This window comes from Ips typographus, linkage group LG5, assembly GCF_016097725.1.
Source record: "Ips typographus isolate SLU linkage group LG5, UJ_Ityp_2.0, whole genome shotgun sequence".
NCBI lineage: Eukaryota > Metazoa > Arthropoda > Insecta > Coleoptera > Curculionidae > Ips > Ips typographus.
The window spans coordinates 3703361-3722449 of NC_138426.1; the positions used below are offsets into that span (position 1 = coordinate 3703361).

At 34.9% G+C, this 19089-nt stretch overlaps 1 protein-coding gene across 5 annotated transcripts in view; it reads left to right on the top strand.

Moving 5' to 3' along the window:
- The window catches only part of LOC145729587 (diuretic hormone receptor-like), a 236468-nt gene that overhangs the window by 55694 nt on the left and 161685 nt on the right, over positions 1 to 19089 (top strand). The window contains exon 2 of one of the 5 annotated variants that reach the window (XM_081980407.1): positions 8540 to 8595. The exons of the other annotated variants lie outside the window; for them this stretch is intronic. The gene's annotated coding sequence lies outside the window, so the exon portion shown is untranslated. The remainder of the gene's footprint in view (positions 1 to 8539; positions 8596 to 19089) is intronic. 5 annotated transcript variants of the gene reach the window in all.

A 19089-nucleotide genomic window follows, 5' to 3' on the forward strand; every position in this document is an offset into this window, starting at 1 on the left:
TGCACATTGTTCAGGTTTAGGTCATTTTTTTCCTGACCTTCATACAAAACAAGCTGAAGATTTATCTCGTTAATTCTACTTAATTTAATAATTACTTCATTAAAGCTACATAGATGAATGATAATTATTCTTTCTGTTCTTTTAGTGTTTTGCAAAAAGAAATTAAAATAAAAATTGAAAATTGCAATAAAATTACAGAGAAAAAGCCAAAGAGATCAAAGATTTACTACCACCACTAAAAGCTACTTGAAATTCTAAAATCCCTTAAATTAAGTACCAAAAAATATAAATTTAATAGAATTTCTAATATGACTCCTACCAGATTTGTTACTTTGTCTCAAAAATTTTCCGGGCTTTCAATCACAAAATCAATTAAAATAAAGTTAGGTAAACTTACGAAAGTTTTATGATTATACGGAAGTTTGTGACTCGGGTTTTATATTTCAAAGTTACATTATTAACTTTATGTTTAAATTTGGGGTTTTTGACTATTTAATGTGTTGGACTGGATAAAGTGTGATTTTCCTAATTTAGTGATATCAATTCGAGGCTGGTCACAACTATTGTTGGTGTTTTTCCCAACAAAGTAGATGGTTTTACCGATTTTGGCAGGGTTAAATAGAGTTTGTAGCAGAATTACTTGCGCTAGTAGAGCTATGAAGGTGCGGAGTTTTAAATTTTTTTGAAAATTGTTAGGGAAGTCATCAAAAATTCAGTTTTTACCTGCAACAATTAAGGGTTTAGCTGAAGTTGAGGTTTGAATGTGACCTGTGTAAATTATCACAGTCTAAACTGCTTGTTTTTCACTCAATTTTGCAGTAAGTACATTTTTGCTTTGCAACTGTTGAAATTTAAGGAAAAAAAAAATACTTTACAAGAAAAATTTGAAATTTGACTACTGGTAAATTACAAATGCTGTGTTTCTTGTGTGTTGTAGTGTTTTTTTATGTTATTGGATATGAATTCTAAAAATGTGCCTAAACCAGTCATTCTTTCACTCCAAGTGGGCTTTGCAGGCGATTATTTTGCCCCTTACTGTCCTTTCATACTGTGATTCTGTCAGTTCAAATTGTGACACCGCTTTTCTCACTGATTGGACCCAATTTTGTTGTGTTTTTTCAGGTAATTGGATAGGAAATTTAATAAGAATTCCAAAAATGTGCCTAAAACAATAATTTTTTCACTACAAGTGGGTTTTACAGACGATTTTGTCTTTGACTGTGTGTTTCTGACAGTTCAAACGTTGACACCGTTTTTCTCCGTCACCGAACCAAATTTTGTAGTGTGTTTTCATGTTATTGGAAAGAAAATTTAATGAGGATATCAAAAATATTCCTAATAGTAATTTTCTCACTGCAAGTGGGTTTTACTGGCGATTTTGTTCCTGACTGTCCTTTTGTGTTTCTGGCAGTTCAAACTTTGATACCACTTTTTTCACTTACTGCACCAAATATTGTAGTGTTTTTTTTATGTTATTTGACAGGAAATTTAATGAAGATTTCAAAAATATACCTAAAACAATCATTTTCTCACTGCAAGTGGGTTTTACTGGCGATTTTGTTCCTGACTGCCTTTTGTAGTTCTGGCTGTTCAAACTTTAACACCACTTTTTTCACTTACTGCACCAAATATTGTAGTTTCTTTTTATGGTATTTGATAGGAAATTTAATGAAGATTCCAAAAATATACCTAAAACAATCATTTTCTCACTGCAAGTGGGTTTCACTGGCGATTTTGTTCCTGACTGTCCTTTTGTATTTCTGGCAGTTCAAACTTTGACACCACTTTTTTCACTTACTGCACCAAATATTTTTTTATGTTATTTGACAGGCAATTTAATGAAGATTCCAAAAATGTTCTTAAAACTGTCATTTTATCACTCCAAGTAAGTTGTAGCAAAATTACGTGCGCAAGTAGAGCGATGAACGCCAGGAGTTTTCGAATTTTATAAGAAACTTAAGAATAGCAACAAAAATTCAGTTTTTAACCGACAGCTTTGATTGTTTATCCCAATATAGCTGAAATATTGTTGTTTAAGTAAAGTTAAAACTAGATATACAAAAATTTTATTCCACTGTCAAGAATGAACACTCAAATTTATAACAATCCTAATAAAAATTCCACACACTTACCTTTTTTACATCCTTACCTAAGGTGGAATTCTTAAAATTTTACGCACCATAAAACCTTTACAACCTGATTTTATTATAATTCACATAGAGAATTTTTCAGCGATAACAAGAGGGAGGAAAATCATGTAAATCCCACGTCAGTACAACGAAGTATTTTGGGGGATTGAGCTGAAATATATTTCATCTCAAAATTGAATGAACGTTCTATTATCCTGCAAATCTACCTGGGATTTATGCACATCAAAACAGGCATTAAACATGATGCCGGTAAGAAACAACTAATAAAGTAAAACGTAAAATCCACTTTAGATGGAGGAAAATTTATTGCGGTTGTTTTTTATTTTTCCACGTTTTCTTCAAACTGATATCTATGATAATGTTGCTAGTGTCTTCCTAATTTAGTGATGTCAATTCGAGGCTAGACACAACCATTGTTGGTGTTTTTCCCAACAAAGTGGATGGTTTCACCGATTTTGGCAGGGTTAAATAGAGCAGAATTACTTGCGCTAGTAGAGCGATGAAGGTGCGGAGTTTTACAATTTTTTGAAAATTGTTAGGGAAGTCATCAAAAATTCAGTTTTTAACCTGCAACAATTAAGGGTTTAGCTGAAGTTGAGGTTTGAATGTAGCAGAACAAGTGCGCAAATTATCACAGTCTAAACTAAACTTATTTAAGCTGCCCTTAAACTCAACTTAGCCAATGTTGGGGAAACGAACACTTAACTCAATTTTGCAGTGTTTAAGTATAATTTCACTGAAATTACTAGAAATCAAGTCAAAACACTGTCTTGAAAGTCTAACTTTAAGTCAACAAGACAGATTTCCACCTTTATGATTCAATTTTGCAGTGTTTTAGTTTGTCTTGACTAGTCAAGTGTTGAAATTCAAGTTAAACAACTTAAGAAAAGTATCTTGAAGGTCCAATTTTAGGTTTCCAAGAGAATTTTCATTGTTGCTTACTAAGTTTTACCGTGTTTGTCAATTTTTACTATACAAATGTTGAAATCTAAGTCAAAGAACTTGGAAAGTGTCGAAACTGATATCTATGATAATGTTGCTGGTGTCTTCGTATTGTTGAACACTGACATTTTCATTTCAAATGGGGTTCTGTGCAACTGAATGATTGCTGCAATTTGTAAACCTGAGAGCAATTTAGAGGCTCTCAAGAATAGTTAAGCTAGTGAAACATTTATTTCCATTATGCTTGTGATTGTTTCAGGGAAAAAAACTTTACATACGCAGACAAAAAATGGATTTAACCCAGTAATTTGTAGTGTTTTTCCCACCTTTGTTCATGGAAATTTGTTCCCATTGAGGGAGAAAATTAATTCCATACGTAGATTCGCGTATAAATAAAGGTTTTTCCAAGTACCCTTCTGGTTAAATATCGTACTCAAACAAATTTTAAATTAGTTTTACTTCTGTCGTTGACAGTGTTATTATGGTGTAATATGTGCAGCGGAAACGTTTCTGCTTTAATATTCAACATTTTTTTATATTAACTTCCTAAGTTGGACCAATTTTTCATATCCCTTTCGGTTTAAGAGCAATTTTGAATGTTATATTCGATTAAAATAATAGCTTGAAAGCTAATCAGGCATACTAATATATTCCACTTAACATATCTACAAACAGGAATATTATTAACGTGTCTGAAGCAAACTAAATAATTTCCTTCGGTAGGTAAATCCTAGCAGCTTTACTCGGATCCTCTTATCAAATTTCAGCGTTCTCGTTAAACACAATGCCTATAAAGTGTTTCGATATACATTCATTGTTTGAGAATGCTTTTACGTTACAACAAAGGTCCATACAATGGGGGCTTTCGACACCAGCCAATAATTGTCTAACAATAAGTTAGTATGGAAGAATATCTATTTCTAGCTGTTTGAGAATGATCATAATTAAATATGTCTTTTTTGCTCAAATCTGTTGTTTAACAACTTAATAGTTCAATAATACAACCGAATCTATATTAAGTATGAAATAGTTTTGATTGGACAGTTGTAACAGCATAATTTGTGAAACTATGACACCCATCTTCTAATTAAGTTCAATTTATCAGTTTAAATTGTAACTTGAACACCCTGTATCTTGGTTATTTTTGGGAGCTCGTGGAGATTGAACCACTCAAAATAACCGGCTCAAACTCCTCTTTGTAGTGGTGCGACCTAAAAAATTCTATCCCGAAAATTTCATACAGGCCAAAAAAATAGAACCACTAACATTTATGTGTACACTCGGTATCCAGACAACCGTATCGACGTTTCAGCGTTACGTGAGTCGTTTCAGTGATTTATTTAAAAACTTTTTAGTATCTAGCAATTTTCTTGTAACTCTTACCGTTTCGAGGATATTTGCCAAAAATTTGTTTAATTCCCTTTTGACCAAAAAAGTAGTATTTTGTATCTCGGTTATTTTTGGAAGTTTAATGAGGTTAAACTACTCGAAAGAACCGTCTCGAACTCCTGTTTTTAGTAGTGTAAGCTAAAAAATTCCATCCTGAAAATTTCATACAGGGTGATCAAAACACGTGAACCGCAAACACACACGTGCTCACCATGTGTACCTGAAAAGTTTTAGAGACTTCTAGAATATTTTAAAAGCACTTGAAAGCTACTAGAATATTTTCTAGAAGCTTACAGAACCTTCCTAATCACTCTTGAAAGATTTGAAAGGTTCCAGAAAAACTTTTAAAAACTTGTAGAACGTTTTAAAAGTTGTTGATAACTACTAAAATATTCTAGAAGCTTACATAACCTTCATAATAACTCTAGACGAATTTGAAAATTTCCAGAAATACCTGAGGAGTTTTAGGAACTTCTAGAATATTTTAAAAGCACTTGAAAGCTACTAGAATATTTTCTAGAAGCTTACAGAACCTTCCTAATCACTCTTGATGGATTTGAATGGTTCCAGAAGTACCTGAAAAGTTTTATAAACTTGTAGAACGTTTTAAAAGCTGTTGAAAACTACTAAAATATTCTAGAAGCTTACAGAACCTTTCTAATAACTCTAGAAAATTTTGAAAGGTTACAGAAGTATCTGAAAAGTTTTAGAAATTTCTAGAATATTTGAAAAGCACTTGAAAGCTACTAGAATATTTTCTAAAAGCTTAAAGAACCTTTCTTATCGCTCTTGAAGAATTTAGAAGGTTCTAGAAGTACCTTGGGAGTTTTAGAAACTTGTAGAACGTTTTTTAAAAGCTGTTGAAAACTACTACAATATTCTAGAAGCTTACAGAATCTTCCTAATTACTGTGGAAGAATTTGAAAAGTACCAGAAGTACCTGAAAAGTTTTAGAAACTTGTAGAACGTTTCAAAAGCTGTTGAAAACTACTCGATGGCAAATAAAGCCACTTTTGCTCCACCTAAAAAGCAGCACATTTCAATTATTTTTAAAAAGTGTAAATGCTCAAAAAAATTATAAGAAAATGGATTACACTTTTGTATTCTAGTTTTTCTAAATACTTTTAATTAGTATTTAAAGAAGATATATTGATACATTTCAGGATTTGTTAACTGTTTCTGTGTATTTTCTGGTAGACATTTTGTATATTGCACAATAACGAAAATTAAAACGGGCACAATGCATAATTTGGGCGAGTATGACACACCGTTTATGAAAAAATAATATCTTTTAGCTTCTTCGGGACTTTGCTCAAATATTCTTGATTCTAGGATCCATTAACCCAATTCGAGTTGGTTCAATAAGGCAAATAATACCAGCAACATGTTTATGAGCACATGCAGCGGTTTAATCGTCTTAAAAGCGCTTTGTTCACGTTTAGCTTTTAGATAATGTAGGTGGAATAGGAGCAACTTAAATTCGGTTGTTATTGTTAAAACCGACCGTTTTACGGTTAAATTAACTGCAAGTGGAGTGCAATGGATGATTGTAGAAAGACTGATTTTGATTAATAGTCCTGCACAGTGTAATTTGCACATTAAAGACAATCATTTATATGAATTTAAAACTCTCGCTCCAGAAATCCCTTTTCAATGTGTAAAAAAGCTTTATCTGTAGAAATAATAAATCAAAACTTTGGTTCAACCTTAAAAGGAAAAAATATTCATAAATTTCATTGACGTGGGTCAAATAACAACTTTGCTTGCAACAGATTTAACTTTAAAACTAATTATTATACAAGAGAGACGATAATAACTTGAACGTCCCTAGGAGAGTTTTAAACTTTTCACTTCTGAATGGATTATAATGATATTACTCTTTAAAATTTTCTTTATTAAGGTTAAGTGTCAATTTTGAACCTTTTTAAGGCTAGAAGTATATGTTTGATATAGTCTCAGCTATTACCATTTTATGGGTTAGTCCCTTGATCCATTTTGTGTATCATACTCTAAGTATGGTTCATTTTTTTCCCCTGGCGGTTACGTCATCAAGTGCTCCGCCATATTGAAATTTACGCACGTCGTTTATTACAAGCTAGGCTATCCATCTTTTTAATCACTTGTTTGGACGTTGCCGTTTGACAAATTCCTCTTTTAAACCTCACAATATGTATCTTTTATTAAGCAATTATAAATTAAAATGAGAAAACTATATTGTTTTGAAAAAAAACATTCTAAGAATCTCACATGTTTTGCATGCAATAAATGCTTTTTTTTTCGAAATCTGTATAATTGATCGGTCCGTTTATTACTGCAACCAACAATACGCCAGGTTCACATCTGCTCGTGGAAGATGTGGCAACATAGAGCATAGTCCCAACTGACCGTCGGCTAAACATTTTGAGGTTAGGAATTTTAAAAAGTTGAAAAACACCAAAAACTACAAACAGAAGAAATAAAAACTTAATTTAGGGATGTTTAAGTTTATTAATTAGTGTTGTTATTGCGGGGCCTTCGTAGAATTTAAGATTTTTCTTCACCAAACTGGAAAACTTGCAACATTTGGTGGTAAACAAAGGCGGAAAGTTCCAATCAAACTTTGGCTTGGGAACAACAACCACATTCAATTTAAATTATCTGGAAAGAACATCACAGATAGGTGCATTCAAACGAGTCATTAACAGCCCAATACCAACGTTTCAAGAATTATTCCATAAAATTTGCAAGAAAGGAGTGTGTGAGGCAATGTGTGTATCCTGGGGACTATTAAATCCTAAAGCAGTGTTTTAACTTATAACAGAATTGTTGGTGTTTTAAGAACTTGCTTCTTGGTTTTGTGATATAGATTGCTTATTTATTTCCTTTTGTAAATTTACCCAGCATTAAATACATATCAATTTGGTTTTGTTGTGTGATTTATTTAACATGTTTTTTCAATTTCAGTTCAATTTATTGTAAGAGCAGGTAGGTACCTCAGTTAAAGAAATTATCTAATTTTATGATTGTTTATGAAGAAAACTAGACTTCTTAGATAAAAAAGAAACTTGAGTGTACTTTTTAAAGATTTTATTTGAATATTTCATAATGTGTAAATAATACAATTAAAATAGTAATTTAACCTACTATCTGATGGAAAAGGATTTAACAGTAGCACCATCTGTTTCTAGCCTTATAGTCAGAGAAGATATGGCAAAATTTATAAGGGCTAATTAACTTTAGGGACTTTTTAAATTTAGACCCTTTCAAAGCATGATAAGCAAACTCCAGATTAGGCTAATAAAGGTACCTGAAACATAAGCTATTTAGTATTAGCAGCTTATTAATACTTCTACCAGAGTCCTTTTTATAGTATTTGGTAAATCACCTTGTCAGCTTCTGCTAAATACACCTTTACTCTATATCCATGTTTCTTCGAGAACCACTGGCTTGAATTAACTTGGTTTTTGTAGTGTTCTTGTAAAAACTCTTCTTGGGAGTAAGTAAATACCTATATGGGCTGTTTCCTTGTGACAGTGTTTTCTATTAGCATCCTTTTCTGTTCCACAAACTCTACTTCCTTCAGAATGTTTCACTGGGCCCCTTGATAGTTGTAAAGTGTATTAAGAAGGTGGCATTTTCAAAACTGACTACCGAAACACACCCACATTATCTAGTAGCACACGTAGTATCGCAGTTAAAAACAAGTTAAATCAAAATACTCCTTAAAATATTGTAAAATTTACATCAAAAATAAAAAATGTCTCTTTGTTTACTTTTTGTCAACAATGGCTGCCGATTTTCCCAGCCTTGTCGTCCTGATTCATTGCCGACGTGACTAGATGACGTCAAAATTCTATCGCGCTCGGAACGCATGTAATAGACAAGAAAGGCAAATGATGACGTAACCGCCACGGGAAAATAAATGGACCATAAGTATGTACTACTTAAGACTATTACACCACAATATTCCCTTTACCCTGCCCAAAGTTCGGCAATATTAATGCTGTTTAAAGATTGTTTAATTGACTGAATTAGTATTGTATTAGACAGAGTGAATTTAATTTTTAACTTTTTTTCAGGACAGCTTGTTGGGACAATTTGTCTTCTCAGTGTACACCAGGATAACATAAGCCAGGTAAGATTTATTTACTGTTTGGAGGCGGAAGGTTTAACTGTCAGGACAAGTTAAGCGGTTTATTTCAAACATGACCTGCAAGTGTGTCAAGAAGGATTTTTAAAAGATTTTATTGTGATTCGATATTTAAAATTTAATGCAGTGTGAGACTTACAGCAAATCACCTTTAGCACTAACCAGCAAAAAATTAAACTAGAACTGAAATAATTTTTAGCTGAATTGAAAGTTTACCATTTAGATGATTACGAAAGGAAGGAAATGACAAACACACAATACTTTATTATGACCTTAGATGGTAAGGTCTGCTCAACAAGTTTCGGTCACATAAATGACCATCTTCAGGAGCTCAAATCAGTCGATCAATGTGACTACTGTCTTTTTACAAGGGGAGAGACAGAGAGACCCATGTTATAACGAATTAGTGAATTTAACATAGTTAAATAGGTGAACAAAGCTCATTATGGAGAAAAAACTAACTATAGCACATTAAATTAAAAATTAAACAAAAAACTTAAACTAGACCCATTTAGGGCTGGGTGAGACCCTAGGGGAAAAAAAAGAGCTTAAAACTTGTGCACCATCCGCAGAAGAGGCGATCAAACTCTTTTTTGATCGCCTCTTCTGCGCAATCACATTGATCGACTGATTTGAGCTCCTGAAGATGGTCATGTATGTGACCGAAACTTGTTGAGCAGACCTTACCATCTAAGGTCATAATAAAGTATTGTGGAGAAGACTGTTTGTCATTTCCTTCCTTTCGTACTCTTGCGACTCCACTGAAAGAATATGGACTACTACTTCTTTCATTTAGATGATTGTTTTTTAGCTAAATGCGCCCTTATCACGGCAGTCATCCGTCTCTTCATGCTTCTGATGACATTATCGATCATGTCTTGAGGTAGATTGTCCCAAATCTCAAACAGAGCAGCTGCTACTTGTTCGGGATTTTGAACTGCAGGAGTTATGAACCTTAATCGTCTACCTAAGATGTCCCAGACATGTTCAATCGGATTAATGTCTGGAGAACATGCCGGCCACTACATTGTTCTTATCCCGACGACATTTAAAAAGTCGGAGACATAACGAGCCTTGTGAGGGCGGGCATTAGCAAAAAGTTTTCTACGATATGGGGGGCGAATGGTACGACATGCTCTTGCAGAACCGAATCCATCTGCATTTAAAGCTCCATTAACAACCACCAACTCTGTTCGTGTCCCTAAACATATTCCACCCCAGACACTGAGCCTCTACCATAGGAGACAGTGGGAGTAAAATTATATTGTTCATCTTGTTCTCCTCGGCGGCGATATAACCTTTCCCTGCAGTCGATGGAATTAACACGAAATCGACTCTCATCTGTGAACAAAACATCCCAATTTTTGGGCTCCCCAGCAAAGCCTAGTTTGGCCACACGTTTACATCGCTGGAGTAATGGAGCTTCCTTGGTTCTATAGGCCTTCAAACCAACTTCCTTAAGCCTTCTGCTAATGGTACGAGGACTTGTTCTTTTTCCAGTTTGCTTCTTAGTTGCGGTACTGTTTTACGTCTATTACTCACATACTCTCCCGTTTGTCTCCAACGTCTTACATTGCGATATATCGTAGATTTTGCTTTTCCTAACATCTCAGCAACATCGTTGTAACTTGTACCAATTTCGGTCATCGCTACAGCCTTCGCCACATCAGTAGGGAGCCATATCACCCATGTTGGATTTTTAAGAATCAAAATGATGGATGTTCTTGACTTTCGCTCAACAAAATCCAATGACGTATAGCAAATTTGATTAGGAAACCAAACAGGTGTGGAAAAATAAGACCAATATCCACATTTTCTTCGAAACCCTGTATTTTCTTTAATAATTGAGATATCAGAGAAAATAGAAAAGGAAAATATTCAGAAAATAACGTGCTACAATTTGATGTTATAAACGGTTTTCAATTCTCAGTTGTTCTCTCCACAGGGTGTCTCAAAGAGCACAGAACATTCCTTACTTCCTTTTCGTCTCTGTATATGACATAAAGACAAACCATTTAAAAATCGTAATAAGTCATATGTATTCATGAAGAATCAAGCTACAATTCATAAAAAAGATGATCAAAATCGAGCAAAGGATTGAAGAGGAAATTGATGTTAAACTAAGTCTCAATTTTGACCGTTTCTCTAATTTTGCCGGTGTGTATGTATAATGGTTGTGTTACAGTAATGCTTCCTTACACACTCAGTTATAGGCAGCCAAACGTCACATCTATCAAAAGTTCACTCATGGAGCTATAAAATGTATTTAAATCAATTCAAACTGATCAAAATTTCTCTATCGGTCTGACAGTGGACTGGACCCCCCTGTATTATGTTCCTCCTATGTATCATGCATATTTTTAAAACGACTTAAAATTAATCACTTTACAAAAAAACGATGGATAAACATTAGCGAGATTTTTATCGAACTGGGTGATTAATGAATAAAGGCTGTTCATGACACGTCTTTTTCGCAAACCATTATTTATTTCTAAAAAAAAGTCCTTTTAAAAAAGTTTTAATCGAAACTTACTCACAAACTCTTCTTAACAATATTAGTTGTCCACCATCTTTGTAAAGTCCAAGCTCTTTGGTCTATAAACCAAATTTATTTATCATTTTCCAAAGTACCCCTGCTGGATAATAACTGATATTCAGATTTGAATACATCAGCATTTTTTTGAAAAACTATTTTAGAAAGTTTTTGAAAAGGACATTTTTAAATATGGTTTAAATTAAAGAATTAAAGAAAAAAAAGAACAGATATTGTCACGTTAAGGGGTAACTCAGAGGGAAGAATACTCAGGTTTCCACAGCTAACCAACTTTTATTTAAAAAATTAAGACAACAGTTACAATAATCTTACCCCTAGTTCGCCAAGATGGCGTAGATCATGATGAGGGATGCTGTACCTGGAAAACGGTAAGGTTCCCGGAGGACGAACGCTTTATCGGGGATGAATGAACCCCAGACTCGTGTCCCAGACTCTGTGTCGCCAGGCATGATAACCACGTCTTCCGTAGCTCTTAACTGGATCTGTTTTGGCGAAATCTCCTCAAAATCTTGCTGATGCGTGTTTTTCCTCATGTATGCTTGTGTTTGGTGAATGTGGTATTGCTTGCTTTTCTTTGCCTTTAGGTGTCTTTATTTGAGGGTTCACCTGGTTTGTGCTTTTTGCTTGCTCTGTCTTACTTTTCTGCGGCAATAGTCGTGGGTTTGTTGGTTTGTGCTTTTTGCTTGGTGGCTGAATTTTATGGTCAATCCTTCTTCTAGGGTTAGTGTTTTCTTTGCTATGTTAACTGTTGCTTTTGTATCTTCCAAAAATTCCATGCCCAAGATGAGTGGCTGGGGTGGGTTTTTCAGTATAGTTGCTCCTATATCCAATCTCCCTACGTAACTCCCTACTATCTCAAGTGATGTCTTTGTTTCCCCTAGGCTCGGACTTCTTTGCCCCCCTGCTCTGAGAATCAGAGTGGCCCCAAGTGGAGAGGGTGACGGGACTCAGTTTTGCCACCCTTCGAAGTTTAGGAGGCGGGGGGGTGCGTCTTGTGACGTATTCCCTTCTGGGCGGTGGCGGGGTCCTTTAACCTCCAAAAGAGCGTGGGTTTTCGTACCGTGCCGGTTCTCTGAAGCTCGAGTTATCGTATGCTTGGCGCTGCGGCCGGAATGTTGGTGTAGAGGGACATGGGGGTGGTTCTGTAGAGGCATTATCTACTACCCGAAATCGACTACCCGCTTGTATTCTTCATAGAGGACCCTTAGATCGTAAAAGTAATTCTTGGTAGGTTCCAAGGGCCTCTGTGTTCTTTCCCGTACCTTCGAACGCAGTCTCAGGCTGCTGTTATCGTCGCAGAACTCTGTTTTGAAGGCCTGACAGATGAGGAGTCAGTTACTGTCAGGGTGGCCCTCCTTGTATTCTGCGTACCCTATATTTGCAGCCCCCTGCAGGTAGGAGTGAAAGTATAGAACTGCCATTCGGTCGTATGTTGCTCTGAATGATTGTGCTGAGTCTGTGAAAGGGTTAAACGTCGGGAGGCTGATGAATTGTGGTAAAGCGGGCGTTGTTTCCTTATTTCCCCGGTTGTAGTGTTTACCATTGTGCGGGTGTGCGCTTCTAATTCCTTGATTGTCCTTTCGGGCATATTGAGCCTTAGACATGTATACTAGTGTTTTCTTATCTAGCCGGGAAATGGGCTCTTCCTGTCAAAACACACTAAATCCACACCCTGTACAGGACTGCCAGCTCCATTTTTTGGTTTAGTGACTCTTATTTTACAATTTTTGTTTTCATACCAATTTTGCAGATTTTCATAATTCTGATTTGAAATTCTGTTGCGACCACCCTGTATAGTTGTAAATTGCAAAATCAAATAACCGAGTTATTCAATAGTAAATATTAGTAGAACTGAATTAAAGTATAAATTTGACAGTTTTCAATTTAACAGATGGTAACTCGGTTATTTTGACACTTACAGGGTGGTCCAAAATACCAAATTGTAGCACTGGAAATCCTATTTCGGCCAACCGGTATAGTTGTAAAGCGCAAAATCAAATAACCGAGTTATTCAAAAGTGAATAGTAGTAGTGAGTGAGTGAGTGTGAAAGTTTAAATTTGACAGTTTTTAATTTAACAGATGGTAACTCGGTTATTTTGACACTTGCAGGATGGTTTAATATACCAAATTGTAGCCCTTGAACTCCTGTTGCGACCACCCTGTATAGTTGTAAAGCGCAAAATCAAATAACCGAGTTATTCAAAAGTGAATAGTAGTAGAACTGAATTAAAGTTTAAATTTGACAGTTTTCAATTTAACAGATGGTAACTCGGTTATTTTGACACTTGCAGGGTGGTTTAATATACCAGAATTGTAGCCCCTAAACTCCTGTTGCGACCACCCTGTATAGTTGTAAAGCACAAAATGAAATAACCGAGTTATTCAATAGTAAATAGTAGTAGAATTGAATAAAAGTTTAAATTTGACAGTTTTCAATTTAACAGATGGTAACTCGGTTATTTTGACACTTACAGGGTGGTTTAATATACCAAATTGTAGCCGCTGAACTCCTGTTGCGACCACCCTGTATAGTTGTAAAGCACAAAATGAAATAACCGAGTTATTCAATAGTAAATAGTAGTAGAATTGAATAAAAGTTTAAATTTGACAGTTTTCAATTTAACAGATGGTAACTCGGTTATTTTGACACTTACAGGGTGGTTTAATATACCAAATTGTAGCCGCTGAACTCCTGTTGCGACCACCCTGTATAGTTGTAAAGCGCAAAATTAAATAACCGAGTTGTTCAATAGTAAATATCACGTGCTTGTTTTTGACTAGTGACACTTTGCCTTTCAATGGTTGCCAGCTCAATAATTGCATTTTTACCCACGTGACGTGTATTTTCATATTTGGCCACTGTCTAAATTAGATATAGCAAATGTTCAGAGTAGAAACTACATTTTTATGGTCACATGACTGTTTTTAACTAGTGTCACATTGCCTGTACAGTGTTGCCAGCTCAAAAATTACTATTTCTTTGATCAAGTTATTCTGTTATATTTTTTGTAAAAAATCCAACACTAGAACGCAAAAACTTAGAAGAAAGTTGCAAAAAAAGGACTTATGTTCCATTAAACCCAATTCTGATGATAATTTCGAAATGTAGGCAGTTACTGCCCTGAAACTTACAGTGCAAACGCACAATTGATCAGACATTTCAGGTCAGTATTGCAATTTTTTTCCAATATTTTCTTATCTCATATTGTGGACTACTTGTTGGTTTTCCTTTTAATATATTTAATGTAGTAATATGAAAAGAACATCATTCATTAAAAAAAAATTGAAATTAAAGTCTTTATCATTCCTACGTCTCCACAACTTTCCACATTTTTTTTTAGTTTAATAAAAGTTTAAATCTAGAGTTTGTCCCAGAAAAACCTCTTGTCTGCTCTGCCTCAATTTGTCACTTTCCAGCACGTAAGCCCTTCTCTTTGTGGAAATTTATTATTAAAAATATAAAACATGGGTTTTGCAGGGAAAATTGAATGGACGTCTAATTTATCAAAGCAAAACTCGGACTGTACGATATCTAAAGGAAAAATTAATAGGAAACATGTGTCGGATCGGATTAGAGACTATTTTTCTTTCGCGTGTCGACCCGGATGTACGTTTCAATACGTTGACCGATAAAGGAGAGCTCTATTTAACCACTCAATGAGAGGCTCCAACAAAAATAGAGGCCACGTCAATGGTTTTTTTTATGTTGACACAGCGGAAGCTTTGTGTACCACGGTTTGCCATGGGAAATCAGCGTTGATTTATCGCCACCAATATCAGACATCACGTCAATGATTAATAGCGATTCTATGCTAGAAGGGGAGATGATAAAATGCCTTGTTTGAATCTGTCCCTTCCAGTTAATGAGAGAGTCAATGATCTAAAAAGTATTCAGTGTGAACGCACTTTAGATGTCCATTTTTCAAACTCACACCTACGGAATACACAAATTTATCATAAAACTGGAAATATTGTTTTACTGTGACTTTGGGTACGCATATTTTCACCTGGCAACACTGCACCCAAGGCCAAGTGACACTACTCAAAAGCACGTCAAAAGTAAAGTAAAAAGGTAGTTAAATCATAAACATTTATGAAAGCAAAAATTGTAAAATAGAAGTCACGTGACTAAAAATGCAATTTTTGAGCTGGCAACATTGTAAAAACAAAGTGGCACTAGTCAAAAACAGTCACGTGACCATAAAAAACGAGAATTTAATGAAAATTTTCTAACTGAAATTTAGAGTGTGCTAAAATTGTAAATGGTAAAATACACGTCACGTGACTTTGGGAATGTAATTTTTAACCTGGCAACACTGTACTGGCCAGTGCCACTAGTTAAAAACAATCACGTGAACATAAAAATGTAGTTTCAACTGTGAACATTCGCTAAATCTAATTTAGACAGTGGGAAAAGTTGAAAATACCCGTCACGTGACTAAAAATGCAATTTTTGAGCTGGCAACATTGTAAATGCAAAATGTTACTAGTGAAAAACAGTCACGTGACTACAAGAAAAGTAATTTGAGCTGAAAAAATTTGTTAAATATACTTAGGACAGTGGTAAAAGTTTTAATGGTAAAATACACGTCACGTAATTTTGGGAATGTAATTTTGAACTGGCAACACTGTACTGGCCAATTGCCACTAATCAAAAACAGTCACGTGACTATAAAAAGGTATTCAGAATTATGAAAATATGCAAAATCCAATTTAAACAGTTACGAAGGCAAAAGCTGTAAAATAAGAGTCACTTGACCAAAAAATTTTAATTTTTGAGCTGGCAACACTGTAAAGATAAAGTGACTATACAGTGTACAGTTAAAAACAATCACTTAACCATAAAAATATAGTTTTAACTGTTAAAATTCAAAAAATCTTATTTAGACAGTGGTAAAAGCTGAAAATACACGTCACGTGAATAAAAATGCAATTTTTGAGCTGGCAACATTGTAAAGGCAAATTGGCACTAGTGACAAACAATCACGTGACTGTCAAAAAGGTAATTTAGGCTGTGAAAGTTTGCTAAATAACAGTCAGGCAGTGGTAAAAGCTTTAATGATAAATTACACGTCACGTGACTTTGGGAATTAAATTTTGATCTGGCAACACTGTACTGGCCAATTGCCACTAGTCAAAAACAGTCACGTGACTCTAAAAAAGTAGTCAGAATTATGAAAATGTGCAAAATCCGATTTAAACAGTTATGAAGGCAAAAGCTGTAAAATAAGAGTCGCTTGACCAAAAAATTGTAATTTTTGAGCTGGCAACATTGTACGGGCAAAGTGACACTACAGTCTACAGTTAAAAACAGTCACGTGAACATAAAAATGTAGTTTCAACTGTTAAAATTCAATAAACCGAATTTCGACAGTGGGAAGAGCTGAAAATACACGTCACGTGACTAAAAATGCAATTTTTGAGCTGGCAACATTGTAAAGGCAAAATGTCACTAGTGAAAAACAATCACGTGACTGTCAAAAAGGTAAGTTAGGCTGTGAAATTTTGCTAAATAACAGTCAGGCAGTGGTAAAAGTTTTAATGATAAATTACACAAGTCACGCGTGACTTTGGGAATGAAATTTTGAACTGGCAACACTGTACTGGCCAATTGCCACTAGTCAAAAACAGTCACGTGACTATCAAAAGGTAGTCAGAATCAAGGAAATGTGCAAAATCCGATTATGAAGGCAAAAGTTGTAAAATAAGAGTCGCTTGACCAAAAAATTGTAATTTTTGAGCTGGCAACATTGTACAGGCGAAGTGACACTACAGTCTACAGTTAAAGACGTGCCGTTTCGTCCCGAGTGGGACGTCAGTGCTTCTTTCGCATTTAGAGAGGTGACTTTCATTGAGCTACGAGATGTAATCAGAAATCTTAAAAACAGAAAGTCCTTGGACACATTTGGCATGACCGTTAAACTTTTAAAAATTACACCTGCGTTTGCTTCTGGGTCGATTGACTAAGCTCATCAATCTGAGCCTTATGAAAAAAATTTTCCCTTCCTGCCTTAAGGGGTGCCAATTTTCAAGAAAGGTGATAGAAGTAATTTGTCCAACTACAGTCCCATATCTCTCCTGCCGGTGCTCTCAAAGGTGATTGAGAAGTGCATGGCGATGCAGATTGCCTCGCATTTAGAGGATAATTCAATGTTAAGCCCAGATCAATTCGGATTTCGAGAAGGCAGAAGCACTGTTGAGGCAATACTGAACTTGGTGAGTACCATCCTCGAGGGGTACGAGAATAGGGAACACACAGTCACGGTTTTTTGCGACTTAAGCAATGTTTTTGACTGTGTGTCTGATATTCTTTTCGTAAGGAAACTTTCTTATTACGGCTTCAGGCAAAACAGGATTGCCTTAATAACATCATATCTAAGCGTCCGGTCTCAGTGTGTATCCCTTAATGGTAAAAGCTCAAAGAGAGAAACTATAAGGACGGTTGTCCCACAGGGCTCAGTTCTGGGGCCTCTCCTCTTCTTACTGTACAGGGTGCTGCATTTTCGATAGTTTTACGGGCTACAGAGAAAACGGTAATAGATAGAAAAAAAGTAGCATACGTATTTTGATCTCTTTTTCTGAGCTGAGATGACTGGCGAAAAGTGGGGGGCGCAAACTTGTTTTGTTTCAAAGATACGGGGGGCTTTTGAAAATTCGTCATTTTGAAACCTCCTCTGTATTTCATTTGCTATTAAAGTTATCAAAAAAGGAAAAACGGTTTCCAGTAGAAGTTTTGACGTGGAATCCAATGGCGTAGTCAGTTTTTTTCTATTCCGTTTAGTTTCTGACATATGACAGTAAGTTATATTTTTTTAAATGGAACACTCTATATATTTTTAGTTAATTTAATTATGTTGATTTTTACTTTTTCAACGGTGTATTAAAACATATAAGTTTGTAAACGTTAATCTTAGTAATTAGAAAAAAAGCGTTTCTTTAACAAAAAAGTACTAAATAATATGTATAAAAATACCCACAGTCGAAACAAAATTTGGCTGGCTATGTTCTTATTAACATGTTACATGTCGTTTATAAACAGTTTTTTCAACTTCTACCTTAAAAATAGTAGAAAATAGAAATGGCCATCTTTCTTATTAATGTGACGGTAGAACTGTTTGTAACTTAGATTTTTAATAAGATTTATTAAAAATATTTAATTTTCTGATGTGTTAGTTTATATGATTTCCGATTTTGTTTGGTATTTTAGATATTGGCCTTTTTTTAGCTTAGCAAAGGTCTTTTTTTAAAATAACAGGATTAACCTCTACAAACTTATAGGTATGTTGTAATACACCGTTGAAAAGGTAAAAATCAACTGAATTAAATGACGTAAAAATATATAGGATGTTCCATTTAAAAAAATGTAACTTACTGTCAAATGTCAGAAACTAAACTGAATAGAAAAAACCGGGAACCGTTCTTCCTTTTTTGATAACTTTAAGAGCAACTGAAATACAGAAGAGGTTCAAAAATTACCAATTTTCGAAAACCCCCCATATCTTTGAAACAAAAGAAGTTTGAGCCGTTCACTTTTCGCCAGTCATCTCAGCTCAGAAAAAGAGATCAGAACACGTATGCTACTTTTTTTCTATCTATTACCGTTTTCTCTGTACCCCGTAAAACCATCGAAAATGCAGCACCCTGTACATTAATAACCTAACTTCAATAGCCCATGATGAGAAATATATATTATTTGCTGATTATACCACCTTTTCCGCCCGGAATGGCGACCTTAATGCGGCTGTTGAGCCTCTCAAGCGGCTCAAACTCGAGCGCGAGTCTGGTTTGAGAAAAACAACCTTTGAGAACAAAACTTCTCGCACTGTATTCTCTCTTAGAGATACGGCCACCATCCCACACCTTAATCAGGCAACCAGATTTCTGGGCGTACAACTAGACACTGAACTGAGATTTGACTATCATA